The 13,111-nt window shown below is 40.6% G+C and overlaps 1 long non-coding RNA gene across 1 annotated transcript in view; it reads right to left on the bottom strand.

Annotated features, from left to right (window-relative positions):
• Positions 1-325: 325 nt before the first annotated feature.
• Positions 326-13,111, bottom strand: part of LOC142471647 (uncharacterized) — a 45,404-nt gene continuing 32,618 nt past the window's right edge. Inside the window, exon 5 of the long non-coding RNA XR_012789537.1 lies at positions 326-542. This is a non-coding gene — a long non-coding RNA (uncharacterized LOC142471647). The remainder of the gene's footprint in view (positions 543-13,111) is intronic.

Here is a 13,111-nt window from a genome sequence, read left to right as displayed (position 1 = left end):
TCACAGAGCTAAACATGAATATTTCATACGGTATGTCAAAGCAAATAACTTACCTTAGAAACTGTTCATTTCTTAAGTTTTGTGACTGTGATACTTTATTGGATATAGTTTTTATATTGAATATATCTATGTTTTTACAAGTTAAAATATATACAGTACATAGATATCACTTTTAAGTGGTTAAGACATTTGTCAGTTAAAATATAATGATCATACTGTATGATTAATCAGTGTTGTTAAGGACTAGAAGTGGCTCTTACACAACTACATTTCCATGTCAGAGGGTGCTGAAGAATAGCACAGTCCATGTAATCTTGTAGTCATTTATAATTTTTATTATTTCATGTACATAACTGGGCATTTTTTTTATTATAGCTTATAAGCATGCTACGTGAATTGTAATGTTTTAGACAGAACACATTTTTCTGTGGTACAGGATAACATTCTTGGTATTAGCACTTCACATTATAAGCCTGGACTATCTTCTTGTGGTAGTAGCTGTTAATCACACCAGATGCCTTCTATCCAAGGTATTAAATATCCTACACAAAAGAAAACATTAGGGTCAAATTAAAGCAATAATGTAACCTTAGTGACAGGCAGAAATAATCGGAACACTGAGAGAAAAAATCTAATAACTAAATTATGTGAAAACCAATCCTCCTCTACTCTGCATGTGGGTTTTAATTACAGGGCAATCAAGCGGCTGCTTTGCAAAGGAAAAGTAAAGATAATGCAAAGTAGCATCTCTGTGTGGAACAGATTAAAAATAAATATTCCGGGGAAGAAAGACATAGTGAAAATAATGGATATCTTTATTTAGTTAAAAATGGATCAGAGATGTGCAGCTTTATTGCTTTTGCTGTTATTTAATACATTGTGTTGCTTGTTATGTGCGGTTGCTGTATGAGATATAGTACAATTTTGTAACGTTATGCATCAAGTTTAACAATAAGTTACAGTGGTTTGCAGAAGTATTCACCCCCTACCATTAATGTCACATTTTGTTGAATTATAAATAATTTATGCATAGTTTTTCAAACAAACTTTTTTTTTAATTCTAAGCTCCAAAGCTGTAGTTGTCAAACTGAACCTTGTTATATGAGGAGGGGGTTAAATATCAGCAAAGGAAAAAGAAAACAGTGAAATGTACTGGTTGCAAAAGTATTCAGCCCCTAAAGTCAGTACTTGGTAGAAGCACCTTTCAATTACTGCTATGTGTCTTTTTGAATAGGTCTCTTCTAGCTTTGCACAGTAGGATGGCACCATTTGTGCCCATTCTTCATGGGAAAATTGATTCAGTTCTGATAAGTGTGTTGGGTAATCGGTGACGGATTGTAATCTTCAAGTCTCGCCATAAATGTTTTACTGCGTTAAAGTCAGGACTTTTACTGGGCCACTCAAAAACATGAATTCTCTTCTTTTTCAACCGCTCCAGTGTGGCGTTGGCTTTGTGCTTCGGGTCATTGTGCTGCTGAAATGGGATTTTCCTCTCCAGTTTCAGTCTTTGCTTCAGTCTTGGCTTACACGAAAATGTTTTCCTCAAGGATTCGCATGCACTTTTCCCCATCTATTCTCTCTTCTATCCCGACAAGCTTCCCAATCCCTTCTGAAAGAGAAGAATGCCAATAACATGGTATTGTCACCACCATGCTTGACACTTGGGATAGTGTTACATAGTTACATAGTTACATAGTAGATGACGTTGAAAAAAGACATAGGTCCATCAAGTTCAACCTATGCTAAATTTAGACAACAGATACTTTATCCTATATCTATACTTACTTATTGATCCAGAGGAAGGCAAACAAAAAACCCCATTAAGGGGAAAAATTAATGCCTTCCTGACTCCAAGAATTGGCAATCGGATTAATCCCTGGATCAACATCCTTCCCATGTATACTTATTTGGTATATCCCTGTATACATTTCCCATCTAAAAAGATGTCCAACCTTTTTTTGAACAAATCTATTGTATCTGCCATCACAGTCTCCATGGGTAATGAATTCCACATTTTAACTGCCCTTACTGTAAAGAACCCTTTCCTTTGTTGCTGGTGAAATTTCCTTTCCTCCAACCTTAAGGGATGGCCCCGGGTCCTTAGTACTGCCCGTGGGATGAATAGTTCTTTTGAAAGCTCCTTGTATTGTCCCTGAATATATTTGTATATAGTTATCATATCCCCTCTTAGACGCCTCTTTTCTAATGTAAATAAATCTAATTTAGCCAGCCTCTCCTCATAAGTTACATTGTCCATCCCCTTTATTCATTTGGTGGCTCTTCTCTGCACTCTCTCTAGTTCCATAATGTCTTTTCTTAGGATTGGTGCCCAAAATTGTACTCCATATTCAAGGTGTGGTCTTACTAGTGCTTTGTAAAGGGGCATAATTATGTTTACTTCCCTTCCATCCATTGCCCGTTTGATGCTAGATAAGATCTTGTTTGCCTTTGCAGCTACTGCATGACATTGGGCACTATTGCTAAACCTGCAGTCTACAAGCACTCCTAAATCATTCTCCATCAAGGATTCCCTCAATATATCTCCATTTAATTTGTAAGTCGCCTTTTTATTCTTGCATCCCAATGCATAACCTTACATTTATCTGTATTAAACCTCATTTGCCATGTACCTGCCCACGTTTCCAGTCTCTCCAAGTCCTTCTGAAGAGAAATTACATCCTGCTCTGATTCTATTACCTTACACAATTTAGTATCATCAGCAAAGATGGAGACTTTGCTCTCTCCCAACCTCAAGGTCATTAATAAACAAGTTAAAAAGCAGGGGTCCCAGTACCGATCCCTGAGGTACTCCACTCACGACTTTAGCCCAACCTGAAAAAGTTCCATTTATGACAACCCTCTGTTGTCTGTCCTTTAACCAGTTTTCAATCCAGGTGCATATATTATTACTGAGTCCAATTTTCTTTATTTTGTACACCAACCTCTTGTGTGAAAACGTATCAAAAGCCTTTGCAAAATCTAAGTAGACCACATCAACTGCATTACCCTGGTCTAAATTCCTACTTACCTCCTCAAAGAAACAAATAAGGTTAGTTTGGCAAGATCTATCCTTCATAAATTCATGCTGACTATTACTAATAATTTTGTTTTCCATTAGGTATTCCTGAATATTATCCCGTATTAAACCTCCAAGTAGTTTCTCTACTATTGAAGTCAGGCTTCCAGGTCTGTAATTTCCCGGTTGTGATCTAGCTCCCTTTTTAAGTATAGGCACCACATATGCTTTACGCCAATCTTGTGGTACTGAGCCTGTGGAAATGGAGTCCTTGAATATTAAATATAATGGTTTGGCTATTACTGAGCTTAACTCCTTGAGAACTCTTGGATGTATGCCATCGGGGCCAGGTACCTTATTTACTTTAATTTTTTCAAGTCACTCATGTACTTCTTCCTCAGTAAACCAATTGATCATTAATATGGAAGTTGTGGCTTCCTCCTGCGGCACTACTATTGAACTTGATTGTTCCCTTGTAAACACAGAGGCAAAGAATTTGTTTAATACCTCAGCTTTTTCCTTATCTCCAATAATCTGCCTACCCATCTCACACTGAAAGGGTCCTATGTTTTATTTTCTCATTTTTTTGTTATTAAGGTACTTAAAGAACTTTTTAGGGTTGACCTTACTTTCTATTGCAATCCTTTTTTCATTATCCATTTTGCTAATTTGATTGCCCTTTTGCAATTTTTGTTACATTCCTTATAATTCTGATATGATGTCTCCGTCCCTTCTGACTTAAAGAATCTAAACGCCTTCCTCTTCTTGTCCATTTCCTCCCCTACCAGCGGTGTTGATATAGTATTGAACCACAAACTTCAGGAAACTGGCTTCACCAAGGAGTTTAGCCACATTGGTTTTGACTTATTTCTTTTATACTTATTACCCAAGGGTATACTCTGATAAGTGTGCTTTTCTAACAATGTTTTAAAGACTGCCCATTTATCTTCTACATTTTTTCCTGCAAAAACATCATCCCATTGTATTACTACTAGATTAGACCTCAGTTTATTAAAATCTGCCTTACTAAAGTTGAAGGTCTTTGTTGAACCCAAGAAATCTATTTTTTGATAATTTATTTCAAATGAGACCGTGTTATGATCACTGTTACCCAAATGTTCCAGGACTTGAATATTTGTTATTACTTCTACATTGTTTGATATGACCAAATCCAGTATTGCCCCTCTCCTGGTTGGTTCCTCAATAATTTGGGTCATATAATTGTCTTTAAGCACCCCCAAAAGCCTGTTTCCTTTTGTTGTAATGCTAATCTCATTGCCCCAGTCTATGTCTGGATAATTAAAATCGCCCATTATGCAAACATGACCCAGTTTTGATGCCTTTTCCATTTGCAAAAGTATTTTAGCTTCCTCAATCTCACAGATATTTGGTGGTTTATAGCATATTCCCACAAACATTTTCTTAATACTTTTACCTCCACTGCTAATTTCTATTCACAAAGTCTCTACATTTTCATCATTCCCTTCATAAACATCATCCCTTATAATAGGTTTTAGATCCGGTTTAACATATAAACATACTCCACCTACCCTTCTATTTGTTTGATCCTTCCGAAAAAGGGAATACCCCTCTAAATTAACTGTCCAGTCATGAGTTTCATCCCACCATGTTTCAGTAATGCCTATGATATCATACTGCTCCTTGCAGCTATTAATTCAAGCTCCCCCATTTTATCTGTCAGGCTTCTTGCATTAGCAAGCATGCATTTAAGTTTTTTTTCAGCCTATACTATTATCTTATCTGCTCCTTCCTTTCTGCGTCCACTTGGTTTAGTCTTCAGAAGTTTTCTAGTATTATCTGTATTTACTATGGGTGTCTCACTGCTTGTCAAACTCGCACTTGCCCCATTCTACCTCCATACCACCTTGTATTCTCCTATATTCCTTTTAGTTCATTATTTGTTTCATTCCCCTCCCCCCTCCAGCCTAGTTTAAAATCTCCTCCAACCTTTTTAGCATTCTCCCCCCTAGCACAGAAGATCCCTCTTCATTGAGGTGCAATCCGTCCCTAGAATATAGATGGCACCTCTCAGAAAAGGAGTCCCAGTGCTCTAAAAACCCAAACCCCTCCTTCCTGCACCACTTTCTTAGCCATGCATTAACCTCCCTGATTTCTGACTGTCTCCCTGCGGTAGCGCATGGCACTGGTAGTATTTCAGAAAATACTACCTTGGAGGTCCTTGCCTTAAGCTTTTGGCCTAGATCCCTGTAATCATTTTTAAGGACCCTCCATCTTTCTCTAACTTTGTCATTGGTGCCAACGTGTACCAAGACCGCCGGGTCAATTCCAGACCCCCCCCCAACAATCTGTCTACCTGATCCGCAATGTGCCGAACCCGAGCACCCGGGAGACAACAAACTGTTCGGTTCATGCGGTCATGGCAACAGATTGCCCTATCTACCTTCCTAATAATGGAGTCCCCTACCACCACAATCTTTCTTTGTATATGAGCATCCTGAGTCCCCACTGTGCTGGAGGAACTATTCCCCTGGCTGCTAGAGGAATTAGTCTCCCCCAGCCTTGCCATTTCTGCCCCGACATTTCCAAAATCTTCACTCAACATGGCAAATCTATTGGGATGTGTCAGCTCAGAAACGACCTGCCTCTCCCTTTTGCCCCTGCTTCCCCTCCTAACTGTCACCCAGCTACCTACCTGCTCCTCACTAACGGCAACCAAGCTACCTACCTGCTCCTCACTGACAGCGCCACCATTTGCACCACTATTCGAAGCAAGGGCCTGCTCAGTGAGCTCTAATTCCCTTTCAAGATTGCCAATGTACCTCAATATTGCAAGCTGCCTCTTCAGATCAGCAATCTCTGATTCTAAAGACACCACCCGCACACACCTCTCACAGCGGTATGCTCCTTGGAACAGCTACTCCAAGTGCACATACATGTTGCAAGTTGTGCATTGAGTGGCATTTTCAATCCTGCTCATTCTAGCAACTATGAAGTTTAGAAGTATTAACAGTAAACTGTACTTCAATATACTATACCCTGTTTAACTGCTTCTGGTTCTAACTGCACACACTTTAAACAACCAGCACTTCAAATCAACCACACGGATCAGTCAGTACACGCAAGCTTTAGCAAGGATTCGTTAGAAGCCTCTGTTTAAATAGGGACATCCACCAGGTGTGTTAGGTTATCAATTAACTAACCCCACCCAATGCAGGTGTGTTAGGCCAGCCAATTAACCAACCACATCCACTCTGCCTCAGGCAGGAGAAAGGGGGAAAAAAAGTTACAGGCTTCAAATTACAGCACACTTTAAAGATAAATTAACCCACTGCACACTCCCCAAAAACAGCCACCCCTGCTAGTCTACTCAGTACTTCCCTTTCCTTCTGGTTCTAACTGCACACACTTTAAACAACCAGCACTTCAAATCAACCACACGGATCAGTCAGTACACGCAAGTGTTGACTGGGTGATGTGCAGTGTTGGGCTTGCGCCAGATGTAACGCTTGAAATTTAGATCAAAAAGTTCAATTTTTGTTTCGTCTTACCACAAAACCTGTTTCCACATGTCTGCAGTATCATCTATATGCTTTTTTGACAACTCCATACCTGATTTAAGATGAAGATATGGGAATAGTGGGTGCTCCAACAGTTCCTGATATGTTATAAATCCTTTTCAATGTGTGAACCATATAGGTAGAACTCTAATATGGAGTGGGTATAATGTATTACTAAGTGAGTGACCAATGCATAATACTTCTTAATTCTCCTGAAGGCCACAGTCAAAAAAAGTATATTATCACTCCGCTGCAACCTCATTGGAGAAAAATATGTTATAAAAGTCCAGAAACTCACCTAAACTTGTAGTAAATCCTGAGTAGTAATAATTTCTTCAACAGATCTTACCACTGCTAGAGCCAACTAGATTCGTTGGTGGCTTATCCAGCCGCTGATAGAAGTCCAAACAGCTACAAAAAAGGCAAAAAGCAGCGCACTGCCCAGGGAGCAAGGTGGTATAAAAATAAATATATATTTTGTATTAAACATTACCAAAAGGAGGTGAATAACCTCCTATGTGTTTTGCACGACAAAGTGCTTTATCATGGAGTGCTGGCACCGTGGGCAGTGTGCTGCTTATTGCATGATTTAAGATGAGTTTTTTTGAGTAATGGCTTCTTTCTTGCCACCCATCCATAGAGACTAGCTTCATGTAGGGACCGGCTTATTGTTAATGTGTGAAAACTGGCTCCCATCTCAGACACAGAACTTTGCAGAATCTCTCAAGGTCATTGTTGGCTTCAGAGTGACATCCCGAACTAGTTTCCTGTTTGCCCGGCTTCTCGGTTTTGCAGGGTGACCTGATCTGTGTAGTATCTGGGTGGTATGATGCATCTTCTACTTCTTAATGATGGACTTCACTTTGCTGGGCGGGATATCAGCTCCATTGAAATTTTCTTGAACCCTTCTCCTACTCTGTGCCTCTCTACCACTTTATCCCTGCCGTGTTTCGAAAGCTCCTTGGCCTTCATGGTTGCTTTGTTGGATCACTGTGTGAATTGCAGCATGAAAATCTTTATATACGTGAAGGAAATGATCTAAATGTTAAACCACTTTGATTACACACAGGCTGAAACTATTTCACTCATTTTGTGACCTTTAAAAGAATTAAATTGGACCCGAACTGATTTAGGCTGCAGTAGCAAAGGGGTTCAATATTTATGCAATTGAGATGAATCTGTTTTTCCTCTGTAAATCTTACTTCTTTATATTCTACATGCATTCTCTAACTATCATCTTGGTGTAGTTTTTGTTGATTCTTCTTGTAAAGTGTAAGTTGAAAGAGTTGGGGGCTAGGGGGTGACTACGTCTTCATACCACTGCACAGTATGTGAAAGTGAGATTCTGATCTTGTGACTATTTAAGAACGAATGAAAATAAAAATCAAGTATTTCTTTAAATTACCCACGTGCAGAACACTTGTAATTTGTCACTGAACATTTTCTTGATGCTTTTTAAAAAAAAAAAAATCCACGTTGTACTTTTCTATCTATGTTCCCATTGAATCTCTGCTGCTACTAACACTCAGACAAAAAAAAAAGAAAGAAAACGCACTGTGAACCAGTATAATGTGTGTATTTCAAAAGAAAGATATTTTTACATATTATACTGGTTCACAGTGCGTTTTCTTTGTTTGTCTTTGTGTCACACTGTGAGCTCCCTTCAGAGAGCTCACTCCACAGGAGATTTTGGAGTACTCCTATTGAAGGCTGCACGTGAGTCCCAGCTGCATCACTCATATGGGACAGCACCAGTGCGGATTTCCTATTCTACTGCTACTAACACTCCCGTGATTACTGGTGCTTATTCCATCAAAGCAAAATAAATTAAAAGAAAGAGCGCAGGCATACAAGGTTCGCATCAAAAATATATTTTCCAAAAATACAAGTACAATAAAGCAGTTACATATCAAACAGATGTCTGCCTGTCTGTCAGTGGAATCATGTGCACTGCTGCCTGACCACGGACAGGGTTAATGGAAGGGTTCAACAGCTGGGCGATCTGGGGTTTTTATTGCTTCCACCTTATTCCTGTCCCACAGTGATATAGGTGTCCTCCGCTCAACTTTTACCCCAGATTGGAGCTCTCGAACATGTGCAAGTGACGTCAGCATGTTTGACTATGACACCCACCGGCATCACAGCCAACCTGTACACATTTCGCAAATCAGTTACTGCCTTAGGTTGTCAGTGTAGTAGTGCTAAAATGTCCATTATATATTCTGTTGGTTAAATCATCAAATCTCAATTAATTAAAAAAATACAATAATTAACATCTATCTTTAAATGACTATAAATCAACAATAAAAATATACAAATATCAATACTGTAAAAGACGTGTTCAGAGGCACGCAATGGAGACTGTTTAAAGAAAACTTAAATGAGGCTTTATTGTGCCTGTCGCTTTAAACACAGCAAACATGTGAAAATCCGCAAACAAAATTTGCTCCACTTTGGAGTATACAGTATTTACACTTGTAGTCCAGCACTCTTTAACTGCGTGGTTAGCCCAGCAATTCACAAGCCCAAATCATAGAGACTAGACTAGATCAGATAGATAGATAGATACGGACGGACTTAGTTAAGTTATGGTGGGTAAAAAAAAGTGACAAAAACCCTCCACAGCAAAGCATATAGCAAATGGAAATATTACTGTATGCTCATTTGCATGTCTTAGACAGGTCTGCAACCCCGCCTTTCACCATTATCACCCAGCACACAGCACTTCCACGGCAGCAAGGGACTCTGGGAAATGACATGCAAATGAGCACACAGTGCCACTTTTTGCTTCAAAACCATTTTTAACATGGTTTACTGGCTATGCATCTTAACCCTGGCTGTGCTCAAAGCTGTGACCATGCAGCAAGCTTAAGCCTATAGGGAACCATGTTAAAAATGGTTTTGAAGCAAAAAGTGGCACTGTGTGTCATTTGCATGTCATTTCCCAGAATCCCTTGCTGCAGTGGAAGTGCTGTGTGCTGGGTGATAATGGTGAAAGGCGGGGTTGCAGACCTGTCTAAGACATGCAAATGAGCATACAGTAATATTTCCATTTGCTATACATATATATATAGATAACAGTCTTATAAGAAAGTCTTATCTGTCTCTTGTTGTTGTAGTGGGGAGGCTTCTCTCTTTCCTGGGTTACTACCTTTTCCTCAGGCTATTTCCGCATTCAGTATTAGAAGTCTTATTTGTCAGCTGGCAGTCTTTTGGCAGCTCAAGACATCTCTGTGTTTCCTCGTTCAGTCCCACTTGTGAGACTCAGGGATCTCCGCTCTTTCTGCTTCCTGGGTCAGGTCAGCTCAGTTCACGTGTGAGCTCAGGAAGAATCTCTCTTACTGTCTCAGAGGCAGGCTTTTCTGACACCTGTAATCAGCCAGGTGGTGTTGGTTAATTGTCTACCAGCAGTTAACCATCACACTGCTGGATTAGAGGCACATTTTTGAACAGGTTTGTTTCCTGTTACAAATACAGTGTGACATTTTTCAATGGGTGTATATATAGAGGGAGCATTGTTTGGAGCATAAACTGGGGGCGCACCCCCCCAGAGGGGGCGGGAGATTTTTCTGGGGGAGCGCGGCAGTTGCAGTGGCCCCGCTCTCTTTCCCGGGGCATTTAAATAAAATGCCAGGGGATCATGTGAGGCCTCTGCAACTCTCAACTTACCGGGATTCAGACGGCTGTGTGACATGTCGCCATGGCAACGCAGCATCACGCATCAAATGACGCCATCGGTCATGTGATGTGACGTCACGTGACCCGAAGCGACATTTGACTCAGATCCAATGTAGGGGGATCGCGAGCACTGGGGCAGGCAAGACAGGGGGCACAGCAGCAAAAGTTTGCACTTCCCTGGTGTGGAGTATTGAACCCTCTAATTTAACAATATGTGTTTCTATAAAAATAAAAAGTATCTACTGTATTTCAAAAACTATTAAAAAAACTATTTAAACTAAATGTAGTGCTAACGTGTCAGAACTCAGCTGCAGTACTTGGGTCTACTTCATTGTCTGCATCTTTTAATAGACACCTGTGCTATCCTGCTCACATGAACTCCTATGGCCTATAATATTGCAACTCCCTCTTCACTCAGGGCTTCTTAACTACCGTATCTTGCCAACTGGACCCTGTTTGCAGCCCTGTTTACACCTTTGCTAGCTGGATCCTATTTTCACATGCTGATTGTTCTTATCCTGTCTTCAGATTATCCTGCTGTTCCTATCCTGACTTCGGATCCACTCTGCTGTTGTCACCTACCCTGTGCACAGATTTCCCCCGCTATTGTTCCTGGCCTGTCCACGGATCCCCCCCTGCTGTTTCTGCCCTGTCTACGGATTACCCCTTGACTGTAACTTAACGTCACATTAACACTAATAGTGTATCTTCAAAAGACCATAACATAATTCTAAACCATGTATTCTGCTGTAAAGAACATAGCACTAACTATAACGGATGTTAGCGATGATGACATGCAAATGAGGTGTTATCATAACATTGCCTATCCACAAAAGCCTGTTAAGGTTAACACGTGGATTTAACGATATGTTATTTAGATTATACCTAAACTTGGCGTTCCTTCCAGAAACTAAAATAGGGCTTTTGCTGTGTCTGGATGACTGTAAATCCACAACTAAGCATAATTAAAAAAATAAAATCCAAAGGTAAGAAGCGCGACCACCGTGACATAATAAGTGCTATATTTCTAATAACATGACACATATATAGATATACATAAATGTCAACTTAAGAGAACATGATTCCAAAATCTTTCCAAAAATTGGGAAAGGAAATTTTGCCCTGAGAAATTGGATCTCCAACCTGTAGCAGACTGGGTGTTCACTCCTCTAAAGTGAGACCTTCATTGGTATGTGGGGAGTAACACTACTCGTGAGGAAGCCTATTTGGCGAAACACGTTGAGGTTTAAGAGGACCGAGTGCTGTTACAATGTGCAGCTGATACAAGGACATCGCCCTGTGGAGAGAGCCGAGACCATCGGGAATCCTGGTAGTGACATGAGACGCTGGAGAAAGCGGGTCTGGAGAGGTCTTGTTGGGCAAGCAGCTGATATTGTTGCAGTTTCCTTTGCACATTTGTTTTGATACTTGAAACATGTGAGTGAGATACCTTGCGATACAGCTTAAATATACTTGTTGCTACATGCTATGTTGCTATGTTCTGCTCTCTATCTTATTTCTGATTGAAGTACTGCAAGAAAAGATTCGGAAGTAGAAGGAGCAGTTTCAAGCCACGGAAGCTTTATGCCTTTTTTATCTTGACCCCATGTGAGTGTATCTATAGGGTTAGTTTTGTGCATTATTTTCCCCAAAAAATTGTGCATATAGCGGGCTTTACTATATGTCTTCTTTCCCTATTTTTGGGTTGATTCACCTGAGCTCCCCACATACCAATGAAGATAATTGAAATAATAGAGCGTTATTTCTCTGCATATTTCCCTCTCCTCTTTTTTCTCTCTCCACTTTAGCATGAGTCCTATTTCGGGGTCTGGATAGAAGTAATCCCAAGGCTGGCATAACGCCATGTTAATGGAAGATAATGCAACATTATTCCACCATAACAAGACATTAGGCTTATGCAAATGAGATGTAGTTTGGATGTTTTTTGTTGTATATAATTAGCTTTGAGGATACCATGTTAGCTCAAGAAACGTGATGTATCATATAATCTAATTAATGACAATTTTAGCATAAAGAGTTTTAAGTGTTCCACCCATAGACCTGACCACTTAAGCTTTGCCATTACAGTTAAATCTTTTTAAATACATTGAATGCTAGGGGCCTATGCTATAAGCGTCGATAAGCCACTTATCGAGCACTTATGCCAACTGCTATTCAGTAAGCCTCGATAAGAGGGCGATAAAGGCATGAATCGCCCAAAATTTCAGCCGTCATAAAAAAATCGCCGGGTGAGTGGCGATAAGCCACTTATTGGCAGGTTCGAAAACTCATGCAATTCTAGTAGCCACAATTAGGTTATCAAGGCCTATCGAGGCTCTAGAGTGGCGAGTTTCTCCCAAAATCCCCACGCCAAGAAAAGTTGGCGTGATGCTGGTGAGAAGCTGCTGAGAGTCAGTGATACAGGAATTAGAAAAAAATTCTTTTTTTCTGCATCGGATTGATGCTGGGGGTCTCCGGAGCTGATATCCATTAATATCAGCACCGGAGCCCCCCGGCATGAATCCCATGCGATAAAAATGCATTTACGTAAAACTTAATTACCTTAACGGCTAATCGCGAAGGCAATGAAGGGGTTAACGCCTCCCGCTAACCACCAAAGGCCAAATACCCTGTTGACCCACCCCCACTACCCACAATAAACACTAATACCCACCTCCTCTCACACCACATGATTGATACCAGAGGAAGCGTGAGTTCTCAGGTGGTCCCCGTGGGTGTCTGTGGGCCATCGGGTGGTCACTGTGGGTGTCTCTGGGCCCTTGGGTGGTCCCTTCAGGTGTACAGGGGTCCCCAGGTTGTCCCCACGGGTGTCTGTGGGTCCTTGGGTAGTCCCCATGGGTTTCTGGGGTTCTCAGGT

The sequence above is a fragment of the Ascaphus truei genome, chromosome 1 (assembly GCF_040206685.1).
Source record: "Ascaphus truei isolate aAscTru1 chromosome 1, aAscTru1.hap1, whole genome shotgun sequence".
Lineage (NCBI taxonomy): Eukaryota > Metazoa > Chordata > Amphibia > Anura > Ascaphidae > Ascaphus > Ascaphus truei.
This window is presented reverse-complemented; position numbering and strand designations above follow the sequence as displayed.